Here is a 15,491-nt window from a genome sequence, read left to right as displayed (position 1 = left end):
CATGAGGCTCCAAACTTTATGAGGTTCCAAGCTTGGCATAGGCAGCCAACACTCCGGACCACATTGAACAGTTTTGCTTTTGTAGCATGTGCTTTTGGGGATTTCATACTCATCGGTGGGATTCTCTACTGATGTGTGTGCTGGATTTCCTCTAGAGTCTCTTTCAGTGTGATCACTTGTCCAATGGGTTTTGGAAATCCTGAATTTTCTCCTCAATAACATTTTATTATAAGATTAGTGTTCCAGGGTTTGGTCCTGTCTTTGAAATTGTTTGCATAAGTTCTTGGAATAGGTATTGGCATTTTGGATGTGGAAGTTATTATTTTTGGGTTCCATGTCTCTGAGAAAGAGTTTTCCTTTGAGAACTTCTTCGAGTAGTTGGATCCATCTTTGTTTTTCAGTCTTCCCCCTCCCAACTCCCTCTCTTTCATCCGAATCCTGTTTCTTTTTTTCCTTCAGTGCTTGCCCCAGAGACACAATGGGCTCAATTCACTGAACGGTATTTACCACTTTAAGATCAGCAGTAAAATAGCTCATTGTTTTTCAATTTTTATTTTGCAATTCACTAAAAAACGCTACTAAAATATGGAATGCGTTATTTTTTGAAGTGATGTGGTATTTTAGTAGTAAAAACATGCAATATTTTAATGCTGGCATCTGCCAGCATCCTTAACAACCAGGGAATAGCTGGTTGTTAAGGAGCCAGCACCTGCCCCATCCTTAACATCTACGACTCATCTGCTGTCAGTGGGAAGAAGAGCCAGCATAATTAATAAAAAAAACAGCGTGGGGGTCCCTGCCTACTGATTCAATACCCCCCAATCCATACCAGGCTCTTCGCTCCTGCCAAATGATAGCTCCGCTGCCCACCTGTCAGCTGCCAGGGTGCAGAGTGGGCTTTTTTTGTTCATCAGGATTGATGCTGGATTTACATCAGGGGCCTTTTTTTTGGGGGGGGGGGCTTTTTTAATGATTTGTTAAAAACTGTCTCTGTGCTTTTATTTTCTTTGCCCTTTTTTTTTTATGAATAATTAGGGGTACTATGTACCACTATTAATTTACGTGGAGGGATCCTTATAAAGAGGGCTTCCTGATTCCATTAAGTCACCCCTGCACCCCCACAACCAACAGGCCAGAGTTGTGGGGAAGAGGCCCTTGCCTTAATCACAATTGGGCCAAGGTGCTTTCCCCCTCACAAAGAACCCCCCACATGTTGAGGGCATTTGGCCTGGCATGGTTCGGTGGGGGGGGGCACTCGCTCATCCTCCCCACCCTTCCTGACCTGCATGCTCGAATAAGGGGCTGGTATGGGTTTTATGAGGGACCCCAATGCCATTTTTTAAAAAGTTTTGCCATAGGGTCCCCCTCCAAATCCACACTTGACCCAAAAGGTCTTGTATGGGTTAAGGGAAACCCCAAGCTGTTATTTTTACATTTTTTAATTTTAGTTTGACATTTGTTTACATTCTGCTGGCAGCAGGGAATCCCACTGACAACAGATAAGTCATGGTTGTTAAGGACGCTGTGGGTGCCTGCTCTACAACAATCAGATATTAAATTGTTGTTAAGGACACTGGCGAATGCCCCAAACGACCAGCTATTTCATGGTTGCTAGGAACGCCAGCGAGTGCCGGATCCTTGACAACCAGCTGAAATTAAAACATTCTTTAACTATCTCTTGCCTGGACCACTAATTATTTAACACATGCATTTATTTATTTCACTGAGTGGATTGACTTTAACGCTGTAGTATGCGGTATTTACTGAGCGTTTTTCCTTTTTGAGGTAAATACTGCATAAAAAGATAGTGAATGGACATTTTCAGTATTGCATGCGATATTTGGGAAAAATGTGCCACGTGACTCAAATTTCGCATGTGATATGCTTTCGTGAATTGAGCCCAATATCTTCTTAGACAATTGTCACCAGAACATTTGTCTACTTTGCAAGAGTTCATCTCCTCTCCTATTACAGTGACACCTCCCAAATCTTAGATCTTCAATCATTTCAGTCCTAGTGACAGTAGTCAGTTTTTACAACATTTGATTTTAGGGGCTAACCTACAAATCTCTACACTTTATTCAAGGAAAGAAAAAAAATAGAAGAACAAACGTGAACATAAATTCATATTAAATATTACTTTAAAGCAGGGGTCTCCAAAACATGGCTTGTGGCAGATGTACACAAGCTGAAGATACGGATCAGTTAGTCTCCAGTGATGCAGACTGTGATGTATGGGAGAAGTCTGATGGGAATCCAGATGTAAGGAGGGGGACACCGATGGAGACCCTGAGGAAAGGAGGAGTTTGTTGGTAACACTGATGGAGACCCTGATGGCAGTGGCAGCTGGTGCTCAAAATTTTTTTTGGGGGGGGGGGGGGGGCGCAAACAGAAAAATTTAATAGGCATTGCTTTGCGGCAAAAAACGCTGTGAAAAATTGCGTGACTTTGAGGTCGCAAACGTGTGAAAGGGGCCTTCAGTAATTAAGGTATAGTGTGCCCCCTTTCAATGCAGTGACCAGCGTACATGCCCCCTTCAATGCAGAGATCAGCGTACATTCCCCTTTCAATGCAGAGACCAGCGTACATGCCCCCTTCAATGCAGTGACCAGCGTACATTCCCCCAATGCAGTGACCAGCGTACATTCCCCCAATGCAGTGACCAGCATACATTCCCCCAATGCAGTGACCAGCATACATGCCCCCAATGCAGAGATCAGCGTGCGTGCCCCCTTCAATGCAGTGACCAGCATACATGCCCCCAATGCAGAGATCAGCGTGCGTGCCCCCTTCAATGCAGTGACCAGCATACATTCCCCCAATGCAGAGATCAGCGTGCGTGCCCCCTTCAATGCAGTGACCAGCATACATTCCCCCAATGCAGAGATCAGCGTGCGTGCCCCCTTACTTACCTGGAGCAGCAGCAGTGGCCGGCGGCTTCTCACCAGTCTCTCGACTTTGGCTTCTCCTCGGTCCCAGCAGCGCGTCTCCTCCAGTCCTTCCGCTCCCGCCTCCTCCTCGGCCAATGGCATTGGGTTTGCCTTGCGGCCAATCAGGAAGCGCGTATCGGACGCGCTTTCTGATTTGCCAGGAGGAGGATCGGCGTGACAATAGCGAATTTTCATTCGCTATTGTTACACAATGGGTGGGCCCGGAACGCACTGCTCTGCGCCCCGGGTCCACTCTTTGCATCGCCCTATTAGCGCATCTGGCTCTAATCAGGTGATGCCACAAAAAAGGCCCATTGAACTCCATGCGTCCTGCATGCAGATTAGGGGGATGGACGCATGGATGGGGGGGGGGGGCGGCGCACCTGCCCCCTCAGTACACCGACCGCCACTGCCTGATGGGCTCACTGATGTAAGTGGGGACTCTGACATGGACACTGATGTAAAGGCAGGTACTCCTAAGGTGGAATCTTGATGTAAGCAGGGCCCTGATGGGGACTCTTATGTAGAGGGTGAAACTCTAGGGTGAACTCTGATGTAAGGGGGGCTCTGATGGGGATCCTGATTTAAGGGGGAAACTCTGATTAGGACTCTGATGTAAAGGGGAACTCCTAAGGTGGACTCTGATGTAAGTGGGGCTTTGATAGGGATCCTGATGTAAGGGGGAACTCTAATAAGGGCTCTGATGTAAGGGGGGACTCCTAAGGTGAACTCTGTTGTAAAGGGGGATCCTGATGTTAGGGGGAACTCTAATGAGGGCTCTGATGTAAGGGGAGACTCCTAAGGTGAACTCTGATGTAAAAGGGAGATCTGATGGGGATCCTGATGTAAAGGGGAACTCTAATGAGGGCTCTGATGTTAGGGGAGACTCCTAAGATGAACTCTGATTTAAGGGGGATCTGATGGGGATCCTGTTGTAACGGGAAACTCTGATGAGGACTCTGATGAAAGAGGACTCCTAAAGTGAACTCTCACTTCAGGGGGCTCTGATGGGGATCCTGATGTAAGAGGGAACTCAAGTGAGGGCTCTGATCTAGGGGGGGACTCATAAGGTGAACTTTGGTGTAAGGGGGGGCTCTGATGGGGACTTTTATGTAAAGAGGGAGCTCCTAAGGTTAATGCTGATGTGAGGGGGGCTATGATGGGGACTCTTATATAAAGAGGGAGCTCTTAAGGTAAACTCTGATGCAAGGGGGGATCTGATGGGGATCCAGATGTAAAGGGAAACTCTGATAAGGGCTCTGATGTAAGGAGAGACTTCTAAGGTGAACCCTGATTTAAGGGGGGCTCTGATGGGGTTCCTGATGTAAAGGGGAACACTGATAAGGGGTTTGATGTAAGGGGAGACTCCTATGGTAAACTTTAATGTAACCCTATCAAAGCCCCCGATCTGATGTAAAGGGGGGGGGGGAGGACTTTGCTTTGTTTTACTTATTTTCTTTCTCTTTTGTTCTGAATCATATCATGCTGATTCAAATAAAGATCCAAGCAAAAAGTATTATTTCATTTATTATTCATTGATTTATAAAACTGTTTTTTTCAGCCACCGATATTTGTAAAATATACAACATGGCCCCCATACTGAAAAGTTTGTAGACCCCTGCTTTAAGGTTACCTCTGCAATAATAATATCACATATGTGTGCACACTGAAAATGCACTATACTTCCCCTTTATAAATAACAGCTGTTTGATGTTTTGGTCTGTCCATGTGAAATCAGTTCCCATACGTAATAAACATAATAAACATTACGCGTCTTCTCTGAAGTCTGATGCATGTTTGGCAGACACTAATTTATGCAAGAGGTGAAAACTTTGAAGAATGCTGGGAATTAGGTAAACTTGGAGTTTTTCTTGCTAGGGTTTCCAGCCATATCTAAGAATGTCCTTATGAGTGACAGTCACTGTACAGAGACAAGCGAGGGAAGTGCTGATTGTGCAATCTATTGTTTTCAAGCGGTGACCTGTGCTTGGCGTGCTGGATATCAACATTGACGTCACGTGACCTTTTCTGAAGATTGCTAATGGCACAGCACAGGACAAAGGGTGTAGCACCGGATGGGTCAATCTTAGGAACCGCTCGGGGCTCCCAGCAATGGGGAAAATACATCTTTACAAATTATATCCAGTATCTATAGAGTCTTTTCAAGCAAGGTTATCATCTAAAATAGGGATGAGGTTAAAGTTTGGCCAAAAAACAAGTTTGAACCAAACCTTGGCTTTAGGCCTTCAGACAAGTGCTTGAACATTTACCTGTTGGGTGAGAGCCAATTGTTCTATATAATAGCCGTATTACTTCCCCTACTTTATATGACAGCTTCCCATTCTCAATGACTTTTTAAGGACCCTTTGGGGTTTATTTACTAAAACTGGAGAATGCAAAATCTGGTGTAGCTGTGCATGGTAGCCAATCAGATTCTAACTTCAGGTTGTTCATTTACGCTTTGATAAAAAAAAAAAAAAACGGAAGCTGATCGGTTTCTATTCACAGCTGCACCAGATTTTGCTCTCTTCAGTTTCAGTAAATTGACCCCTTTGAGTCTGGTACAGATTTTAAGGGGAAATCCTTGCATAAATCAAGAACAAAAAAAAAAAAAAAGGGTGAATCCCCCACTCCCAAAGTCCATACCAGAAGCTTATATAAGCATGTAGCCTGGCATGCCAGAGAGGGGGGGGGGGGGGGGGGGGGTGCGGGAAGATGAGGAAGTCCTCTTCCCTGCCCTAAATGCCCTCTACCCCAAAGGCAAAGTACCATGTCCCTATGTTGATAAAGTCATTGGCCTCTTTCCCACAATCCTGGCCTGGGGTTTATTGCAATTGTAACCAGGGCCATTTTACACTAGCATTAGCATTTAACAATTGGTGAGGTGGTATTATTCCCCTCCTCAGTGCCCACACAACTGTGCCTCTACTGCATGCATTGCATGGGATTGTGTGGCGGTTGCAGCATGACCCCATTCTGTGGAATGCTACAGGTTGTTTAATTGTTGCTTTGCGGAGTCCCCACTAAACAGAATTTTAGAATTTGGAACTTTTTCCCCAGTGCAGTGCCCGGGCACACATTGCATTTGTTTGACAGTTTGTTTGACAGGTCAGATCTAGCCTGTCTTATGTAGGGGTACAGTAAAAAACATCAGGGGGCATAGGGAAGTGCATCAGCAGTTTGTAGGGCAGTGTACAAGGGCTATTAGTTTGTAGGCTAATAGCCTACACAGGGTGTCAGCAGGGCCAAGGATAGTCAGTCAGCAGGGTCAAGGACAGTGGGACCACAGGGCCGGCCATTGGGCAGAACACTTTCTCCCATTCTTGCATGGTACAAAGCCTGAGCACAGGCAGAAAGATCTCCTCCTCCCTACACAGCATACACTGTAGCTAAAATCTGATTCCTCTACATACAGCAATCTGCCCAGTGTATAGCTTGCTGATAGGTTCCAGTTTTGACCAGTGAAATTCCCTGGTCGGTCAGAATGGAGCATAGCTGCAGCGGCCAGCTATACACTGTGCAGATCGTAGCTGAGTGTAAGGGAATCAGATTTTAGCTACAGTGCGTGCTGTGTGGGGAGGAGATCTTGCTGCCTGTGCTCAGGTTGTGTTTTGTACAGGGATAAGAGATGGCTGGCACAGTGTCAGGGGTGGTGGAGGGCTTTGGGGGGATGTAACTGAAATCTGGAGAGGGGCGCAGCCCACCCCAGCGCCCCCCCCCCCTAGATCCGGACATGATCTCTAACAACCTAGAAAATGGTCATTATTGTTTTGTAACATTTGGCTCCCATTGACTTCAATGGGATTCTAATTCAACACCGGAGCTTTAGTAATGTTTGCCGAACCTGGTACGTTCACCTCATGGCCACCCTAAATATTCACCCCACCCCTATAACTGGTAGCCACCAATCTCAATGCTTACCTCCAATTCTTTTAGAGGGGTGTTGACAAGAACTTGTTGGCTGGCTCATAAAAAGAGTATGGCAACAACTAGTCTTCTTAAGCCTCGTACACACGTACCGATTGTTGGCCGTAAATTTTCGGCCAACGTCCGATCGGCCGATTGTCGGCTTGTTAGTATGATGCTTCCGACAACCGACTGCGACTTTTCGGCCAAACAAAATCTGGTGTGCAGGCTATAAAATTTTTGTTGGCCGACAGCCAGTGCTGTATCTTGGCCTAGGCCAACAAGGCCCAGGCCTAGGGCGGCACTTTGCAGGGGGGCAGCAAAAAAGCTGCTCCCTGCACGAAAAAAAACAGCCTCCTCCCGGGTCCCACACAAAAAGGGTCTCAGCCAGCTTGCGCTACACTTTTAGTATAGTGCCAGTCTTCTGGGGTGAATTGGGCCAGAGGGCAGAGTCCAGGAGGCAAATCAGTCTGGCACCCCCATAAAGCGGTCAGTGATGAGGCTGCACTGATGGGTAGTAATGAGGCGGCATTGATAAGGCTGCACAGATGGGAACTGATGAGGCTGAACGTATGGGAAACGATGAGGCTATGCTGATGGACACTGATAGACTTGTGGTCTGTGGATGACAGATGACAGGGCGGGTCGTAAACAGTAAAGTGCATGGCCTTTACAGGAAGGGGTGGGTCATATGTAAATTAGGGGGTGTACAAGTTTTGTCAGGCCTAGGGCAGCACAAAACCTAAATACACCACTGCCGACAGCAGAACGGCCGATTGTTCCTCAGTCAGTACAGATTTCGGCCGACAAAAATGTGATGATCAAGACTGGGCATGCTCAGAGAAGAAAAAATACACGAAAAGTAAACCAGAACATGACATCACTTCTGCAGTTGGTTGTTGTTGGCCGAGAAAATTCATGTGCAGTCTAGAGCACATTTCAACCAACACAACAACACTGGACAAAAGACGGCCGAACGGTCGGCCAACAATTGGTGCGTGTGTACGAGGCTTTAGTCAGAAGATGTTGGATCTTCAGTGGACTTCGTTCAGGGAAATTTATCCCTGAAGCTATTGAATAAATGGTTGCAGATAAAGTTAAGGTTAGGTTAGTTGGAGTTCAGCAGCACTGTTGCAATGTCTCCCTGATCGCATTTGCAGTTCACTCGTTTTTTTCTCTCTTGAGTTGCTCTTCATAGCCTACACAGAAGCAGGTGATGTACAGACAGGGTGACCCACATGACTTGGTGAAGAGGGTGATCGTTGTAAAGGTTAGGTGAGTACATTGCTATTTTGGACCTTGGCACCCGTTATCCACTGCATTACCCAGCCATATATGATCTCTGTAACAGGGCCAAAACATTTTCCCTCCAGGTAAGTTTTCCAAAACTCCAAAAAATGTCTTCTAACCTTACCGGATCCTCTTTCCCTAGTTCAAGCAGAACTTTTCCTGGGACAAAAGTCACCTGTAAACTTACATAATATCAATTACCGACTACTTGAATTTTTTTTTCCGTAGTGTAAGCTCCAGAGGTCTCCGTACACAGGATTAAAAATAAAACTTGAGCAGGAGCATGGGGAGTTGTAATCAGCAGCAGAGGAGGAGGTGGGATGGGTCTCAGTCACATGGATACAGTTGGGCATATTCAATAATAATAATCAATAAATTATCAGCGCAACTAACTAGTGAAAAAACCAGAGATAATATAAATAATTGAAACAGCAAATTACCACTTTCCCACTGCTCACATTGCTGCTACTGCAGCAATGTGGCTCGTTATCATCCAGCGACGTAGACCTACATCGCTGGACTCCTCCCCCTGTAGGCGGCGGAGACGCGCTCCCGCTGTTTTCAGTCACAGCGGGAGTCGGGCCAGGGAAGGAGCGGCGGCAATCGCCGCTGCTCTTCCCCGATTGTCAGGGAATCGAGTGAAGAGACCCGCCCGCTTGTGCAAACAGAGCGGGCGGATCTCCTAAGTGACAAACAGGGTCAGATTGCAGGGTTCAGCATAGCTGAACATGCGATCTGTCCCTGTGTCACTCAGTCACCTCCCCCCACACACGTCAGTAAGCACCAGGCATACATTAACCCCTCCCTCTCCAATAAAATTAACCCCTTCCCTGCCAGTGTCATTTTTACAGTAACAGTGCATATTTATAGCACTGATTACTGCAGTAATGTCACTGGTACCCCCAAAAGTGTCAAAAATGTCAGTCAAGGGTCAGATCTGTCCGCGGCAGTGTCGCAGTCCCGCAAAAAAAAACGCAGATCGCCGCCATTACGCGTTAAAAAAAAAAAACACCAAAAATGACAGAAATCTTTCCCTTAGTTAGTAAACGCAATAACTTTTGCGCAAACCAATCAAAATACGCTTATCGTGATTTTTTTTTACCAAACATAGGTAGCAGAAAACAAATTGGCCAAAAATTTTAAAAAAATTTGATTTTTACATTTTTTTGGGGGGGAATTTCATATAAAAAAATGTTAAAAATATTGTTATTTTTACGAATTAAACGCTATTTTATTGTTTATAGTGCAAAAAGGAAAAATCGCACTGGCGATCAAATACCACCAAAAGAAAGCTCTGTTTGTGGGAAAAAAAGGAGATAAATTTTGTTTGGGTATGGCGTCGCACGACCGCGCAATTGTCAGTTAAAGTCGCACAGCGCCGAATCGCAAAAAGTGGCCTGGACGTAAGACAGCAAAATCCTCCGGTGGTAAAGTGGTTAATACTAGTGCAAATAAGTATACAAATATCAGTGCAATAATCCGGCTGCAAACACAAATGTGTAACACCTCACAAATAATATGCAAATACCTATAAAAGTGCTGAGCCAGAAATACTTAATCAATATATAATGTAGTAACTGTGGCGCTACATGCATGTGTATCTGTCTGCATTGCGTGCACCGCTGAGTGTCGCTAAATGTGAGTACCTTTTACTATACCTAATAAAGACATTGGTATTCAGACGGAGAGCAATATATATGTCCCCTTTGTTTTATATATACATCGATTTCTGAGTTTGATTGGAGTTCATCCATCCCCACCTGAGTTATCCATGTTGGGCTGACCGAGAGAGCTAGGAGAGGATAATCTCCAGGTTGCTACAGCTGATATATGCGATCTTTGACCCTTTATGGGTCTGTGGCTGAGGTGAGAGACCAATCTAGCTGGTGGTGGGATATACTGTATGCACAGCGGTGTTTGTGAACATTTTTTTTTTTATGATTTTCTTACCACTTTGTTTTTTTTACCACCTTGTTGGAAGTTTCTTCTTTTCACCTTTATTTGGACACTTATGGACTCTTTTGATATTTATTACACCATTAATATCACCTATTTATATATTGATTAAGTATTTCTGGCGCAGCACTTTTATAGGTATTTGTATTCAATAATAAAGGACTAGCTGCAAAGAAACCACTCAGAATATTGTTTACTGAGATTCATTGTGTACAAGGTGAATTTTTATAAGTTTCTTTATTTTACTGCAATTAGCAACTTGGCAATATTTCATTGCATAATCTGCATTTGCAGTCCAGATGTACCTAAGGAGCTTTTGGCATTGATATCAGTTAATAACCACTTAAGCCCTGGAAGATTTTACCCCCATTCCGACCAGGGTTTTTTTTGCGATTCGGCACTGCGTGACTTTAACGGACAATTGCGCGGTCGTGCGACGCTGTACCTAAACGAATTTGACGTCCTTTTTTTCCCACAAACAGAGCTTTCTTTTGGTGGTATTTGATCACCTGTGCGATTTTTTGATCATGCACTATAAACAAAAAAAGAGCGTCAATTTTGCAAAAATAACAATATTTTTCCTTTTTTTTTTTATATGAAATTCCCCAAAAAAAAAATTAAAAAATCAAAATTTTTTAACATTTTTGGCCAATTTGTTTTCTGCTACATATGTTTGGTAAAAAAATTGCAAAAAGCGTATTTTGATTGGTTTGCGCAAATGTTATCGCGTTTACTAACAAAGGGAAAGATTTTTGTCATTTTTGTTGTTTTTTTTTTTTAACGCGTAATGGCGGCGATCTGTGATTTTTTTTGCGGCACTGCGACATTGCGGCGGACAGATCGGACCCTTGACTGACATTTTTGACACTTTTGGGGTTACCAGTGACATTTATACAGTAATCAGTGCTATATATATATATGCACTGTTACTGTAAAATTACACTGGCAGTGAAGGGGTTAACTTTTTTAAAGAGGGAGGGGCTATGTGTGTCCCTAGGGGCGGGATTCTAACTGTGATTGGCTGTGGCTTGATGTGTAGGAACAATGATCAACGGTCCTACATAGTAGAACCGTATGATCACTATTCCTACACAGGGGAGAATGACAGGCGGCTTGTTTACATAAGCCGCCTGCCTTTCTCCCGCTGTACCGACGATCGCCGAGTGACCAGCGGACATCGGGTCTGCTGGTCACACACGCGGGGGGGGGGGGGGTCCGTGACCGCGCGCTCGCTCCCTAGACCCTTGTTTTACTATTTTGTTATGATACATAGTCCATCCAAGATTGGTGTCTCCACCAACCCAAACAGTCGTGATGAAGGTGTTATACTCCCTTTTTTTTGTCTACGTTGGCTTATAGTGAAGGCATCATAGAAGGGTAACTCCATCATTTGGCCAATAAGGAAATTAAGAAAAACTAGAGATTCCATTGTTATGTTGTATGATAAGAAAATGTCACCTTGGACTCTGTTAGGTTCCATAAATAATCGCTTCTCAGCCTTTTGGCTAAGGCCATGTTTATCATCTGTTCCTGTCAGTTTCCAGTAGGGGTGTTCCTCCATCATTCTGGCTTTTTGGCTGGTATAGCTGGCTGTATTCCTGCTGGCATGATGGGCATCCCGAGGGCTCTCCTCATGGGAAGGCATCCAAATTGAACACCAACTGTGTAAGGTGGGGGTCGGCAATACTTTCCTAGTGTGAAGGGTTCTGAGGGGCCCAGTGCCTCCTGATTGGAGCAGTACTGCCTTTTCTGGCCAGGGGTTGGAGAGGCAGAGAGCCTGCAGTGTTAAGCACCCACTGGGAGTGGCACCCTCAAAATGCTCCTCATACCACTATGGGTTTGGGACCTCACTGTAAGAAAGGGCACTAAGCCACAACATGACCTGTTTTTTTTCTGCATGTTGCCTCATAGACTAAGCCTTTTGGCCATGACTGGCGCAAATTTTGTTACCAGGCTGCAAAGCCTAGCCACTGCACATGCACTGACATTTTTCTTTTTTTTATCTTTCCACATGTGTGTTACCTGCACTTATATACAGTATTTGTGTTTTTTACACTCAGATGGTATGGTGTGGGTCTTCAAGCCTACCTTGAATCCTGGGGGGGGGAGGGGCTCTTCGAGAGAGCCCCTCAGCCAGTACTTGTTGGTTTGCTTTGGCTAATCATGAGGAGCGGGGTCTTTTGAATAGGTGGACCTAAGTGTGTCTTGACTCTGTCCCACACCCCGGGGGGCTCAGGGAAGTGTCCTTTCTCCTCAGCAGAGGACCATATGACACACTTTAAGTACACTTTTTTTGTGTGAATTCACATACTGTACACATTTTTGGTTCACTTTTGGTGTTTTGTTTTTGAGCACCGCACAGCGGTCTCAAGAAGAAGAAAAAAGATTAACCAAATATATCCAAAACTAAAATCTTAATCTTCTTCCATGCTCGCCCCTCGCTGCCTCTTCTCTGACGGCTGGCGGGAAGGTGATGTCGGGACGGTGCGTGAATAATGCACGCACCGCCCCCCCACGCGACGTCACCCGGGATGTCCGCTATGATTGGTCCAGGCTGGAGACTGGACCAATCACAGCCAGGGCATCCTGAAAGTGGGGAGTGTCGGGGCGCATTGCTCTGCGCCCCGATGACCCCCAGAAGGCCACCAATCGGCGGCTCTGCTGCAAGCACATGGGGTGCAAAACCCCACCCCCCCATAGCCACCAGTTAGTCCGGCGCCCCTAGTGGGCTGAAAATTGTATTTATTTTAGTTTTTTCCTTTTTTTTATTGGCCACAGAGATTGGGGGGGGGGCGGCGCCCCTGCGCCCCCCAATAGACCGGCCGCCACTGGTTGTAGGTATGCTGAATCACAATATATCTTATAAGTTCCTTGTGTAGTCTAATGATGAAATACTGTCTACCTGAATTTCTTGTTTTGCCCATAAAAGCTTCATCCTCTATAAACCTGATTATTGGAAGGCCATCCCCCAAAAGAGTTCTTCATAATGCACGATAGCTAAATAGTTGGAGTCCAGCTCTAGCCATGTGTGAAGGGGCGGATACAGACCCCTGTTCAGAATGAAGTCTCCAAAAGCCATTTAGTCCTTCAATACCAGTGCAAAAAGAAAAGCCATGCTGGATGGGATTGTACAATATGCCTGATGGATTTAAATGTTGTGATTGTTTACAAATGTATTAGACCTTCACTAATCTCACAGGCCTGTGTACTCAGTACAAGAAACAGAGTCAGGTTTCAAAAATGACATCAGGTAGAATATCTCTCAATAAAGTCTTTTCATGGTGCCAAAATGCAGAAATGTTCCCAACCATATTGGAGGATCAGTATCATTAGTAGTAATCAGATGGGCTTACGAAGGGTCGATCTTGCCAGACTAATCTGTTAACATTCTACGAGGTGGTGAGCTGCCATCTAGATAGGGGAAGGCCTGTGGATGTGGTGTGATGTGGCCGGTGCTAGACTATTTTACGCCCTAGGCAAGACCAGCTACTTGCGCCCCCCCCCCCAAAAAAAAAGGGAAGGGGTTAAAAACTCCTCTATGTCATACCCAGTGACCCTGATCTGATGGTTCCTCCATGTTATGCTTTCATACCCAGTGTCCCCCCATATTCCTCCATGTCACACCAGTGGATCCTAATGTCCCTCCGTGTTACACCCAGGGACTTTGATGTTTTTCCATGTCACACCCTTGGACCCCAATATTCCTCCATGTTATGCTGTCATACCCACTGACCCTGATGTTCCTCCATGTCACACCCAGGGACCCCCGTGTTCCTCCATGTCATGCTGTCATACTCAGTGACCCCAATGTTCTTCTATGTCAGACCCTGATGTTTTTCCATGTCACAGTTGGGGACCCTGATGTTCCTCCATGTCACACCTGGGGACCATGATGTTCCTCCGTGTCAAACTTCGGGGCCCCAATCCCCCATGGCACACCCAGGGACCCCAATTCCTCATGGCACACCTGGTGACCCCGAACTCCTGTTACACCCGGTGACCCCTATCCTCCATGTCACACCTGGTGACTCTGATTCCCCATGGCACACCTGGTGACCCCGATTCCCTTTCATACCAGGGATGCTCCATGTAACATCCAGGGACCCCAATCCCCTGTTCTGGGGACACTCACTGGGCGGTATGAAGAGAGTGGCCCCCTCTCTGCCCTCCTTCACTGTGATCCTGCTAAATTCCTTCTCCCAGGACGCTCCTCTCCTGGACCACAGTGCTCACCACAGCTCCAACCGACTCCTGGTGGAGGGAAAAGCAGCAGTCAGAGAGCCCCGCACCTCCTTCATCACCAACCTCCTCAGACCATTCTGGTGCCTCGTCGCTTCTGCCCCAGTAAAGGTTCCGCCCTCCAGTGCCGAGCTCCGGCTCAGGTTCAGCTCTCCTCCGCTCCCTGCTTAATACCAACCCAGGGAAATGAACGGCTGCCTACCAGCTCAGTGCAGAGAGTCACTTCCTGCCTGGGGTTAAGGTCGTTCAGCTCCAGCTGAAGAGGATCATCATGCAGGCAGCACTCTGGTGGACTCCATTCCTGCCTCTTGGGGCCCATCCAACAGTGGTGGAAAGCCAGGGCCTGATAGTTCCGCCACTGCACAAAGACACCTGGCATCTTTCTCTGTCCCTTCTTCCTCCCCTACCACCACCTCTCCCCTCAGCTCACAATAATCATTCATAATGGAGAGAGAGTGCCGACTCATGGCTGCGCCCCCAGGTGGCAATGCGCCCTAGGCGGCTGCCTAGTTTGCCTAGTGAAAGCATCGGCCCTGGGTGTATCTGGATTTTGCAAAAGCATTCAATACAGTTCCCCATAAACGCCTAATTTATAAGCGGAGGTCAGTAGGCATGGACTATAAGGTATGTTCTTAGACAGAAAACTAGGTACAGGGGTGTCTCCAAAGGGTGGTGATAAATAACGTGTACTCAAACTGGTCTGGAGTGGTAAGTTGGGTACTCCTAGTTTCTGTCTTGGGACCAATTTTGTTTGATTATTTCATAAATGATATAGAGGATGGGATACATAGCTTAATCTACGTTTTGCGAATGACACAAAAATAAGCAGGCCAATAACTTCACATCTGGATATAGAAATTTTACAGAAAGACCTGAACAAAATAATGGGGTGGGCAATTACATGGCAAACTAGGTTTAATATGGAGAAATGTAAGGTAATGCACTTGGGGGCTAAAAACATGAGCGCAAACTACTCACTAGGGGGAGAACCTCTGGGGGTATCAAGGATGGAGAAAGATCTGGGGGTCCTAGTGGAAGACAGACTGCGCAATAAATAGCATGCAATGTCAAGCTGCAGCCACCAAAGCTGGCAGAATATTAGCATGCATAAAAAAGGGATGTATTCCAAAGATAAAACTATAATCCTGCCACTTTATAAAACTCTGGTCT

Source organism: Pelophylax lessonae (assembly GCF_965119305.1).
Source record: "Pelophylax lessonae genome assembly, chromosome: 6".
Classification (NCBI taxonomy): domain Eukaryota; kingdom Metazoa; phylum Chordata; class Amphibia; order Anura; family Ranidae; genus Pelophylax; species Pelophylax lessonae.
This window is presented reverse-complemented; position numbering follows the sequence as displayed.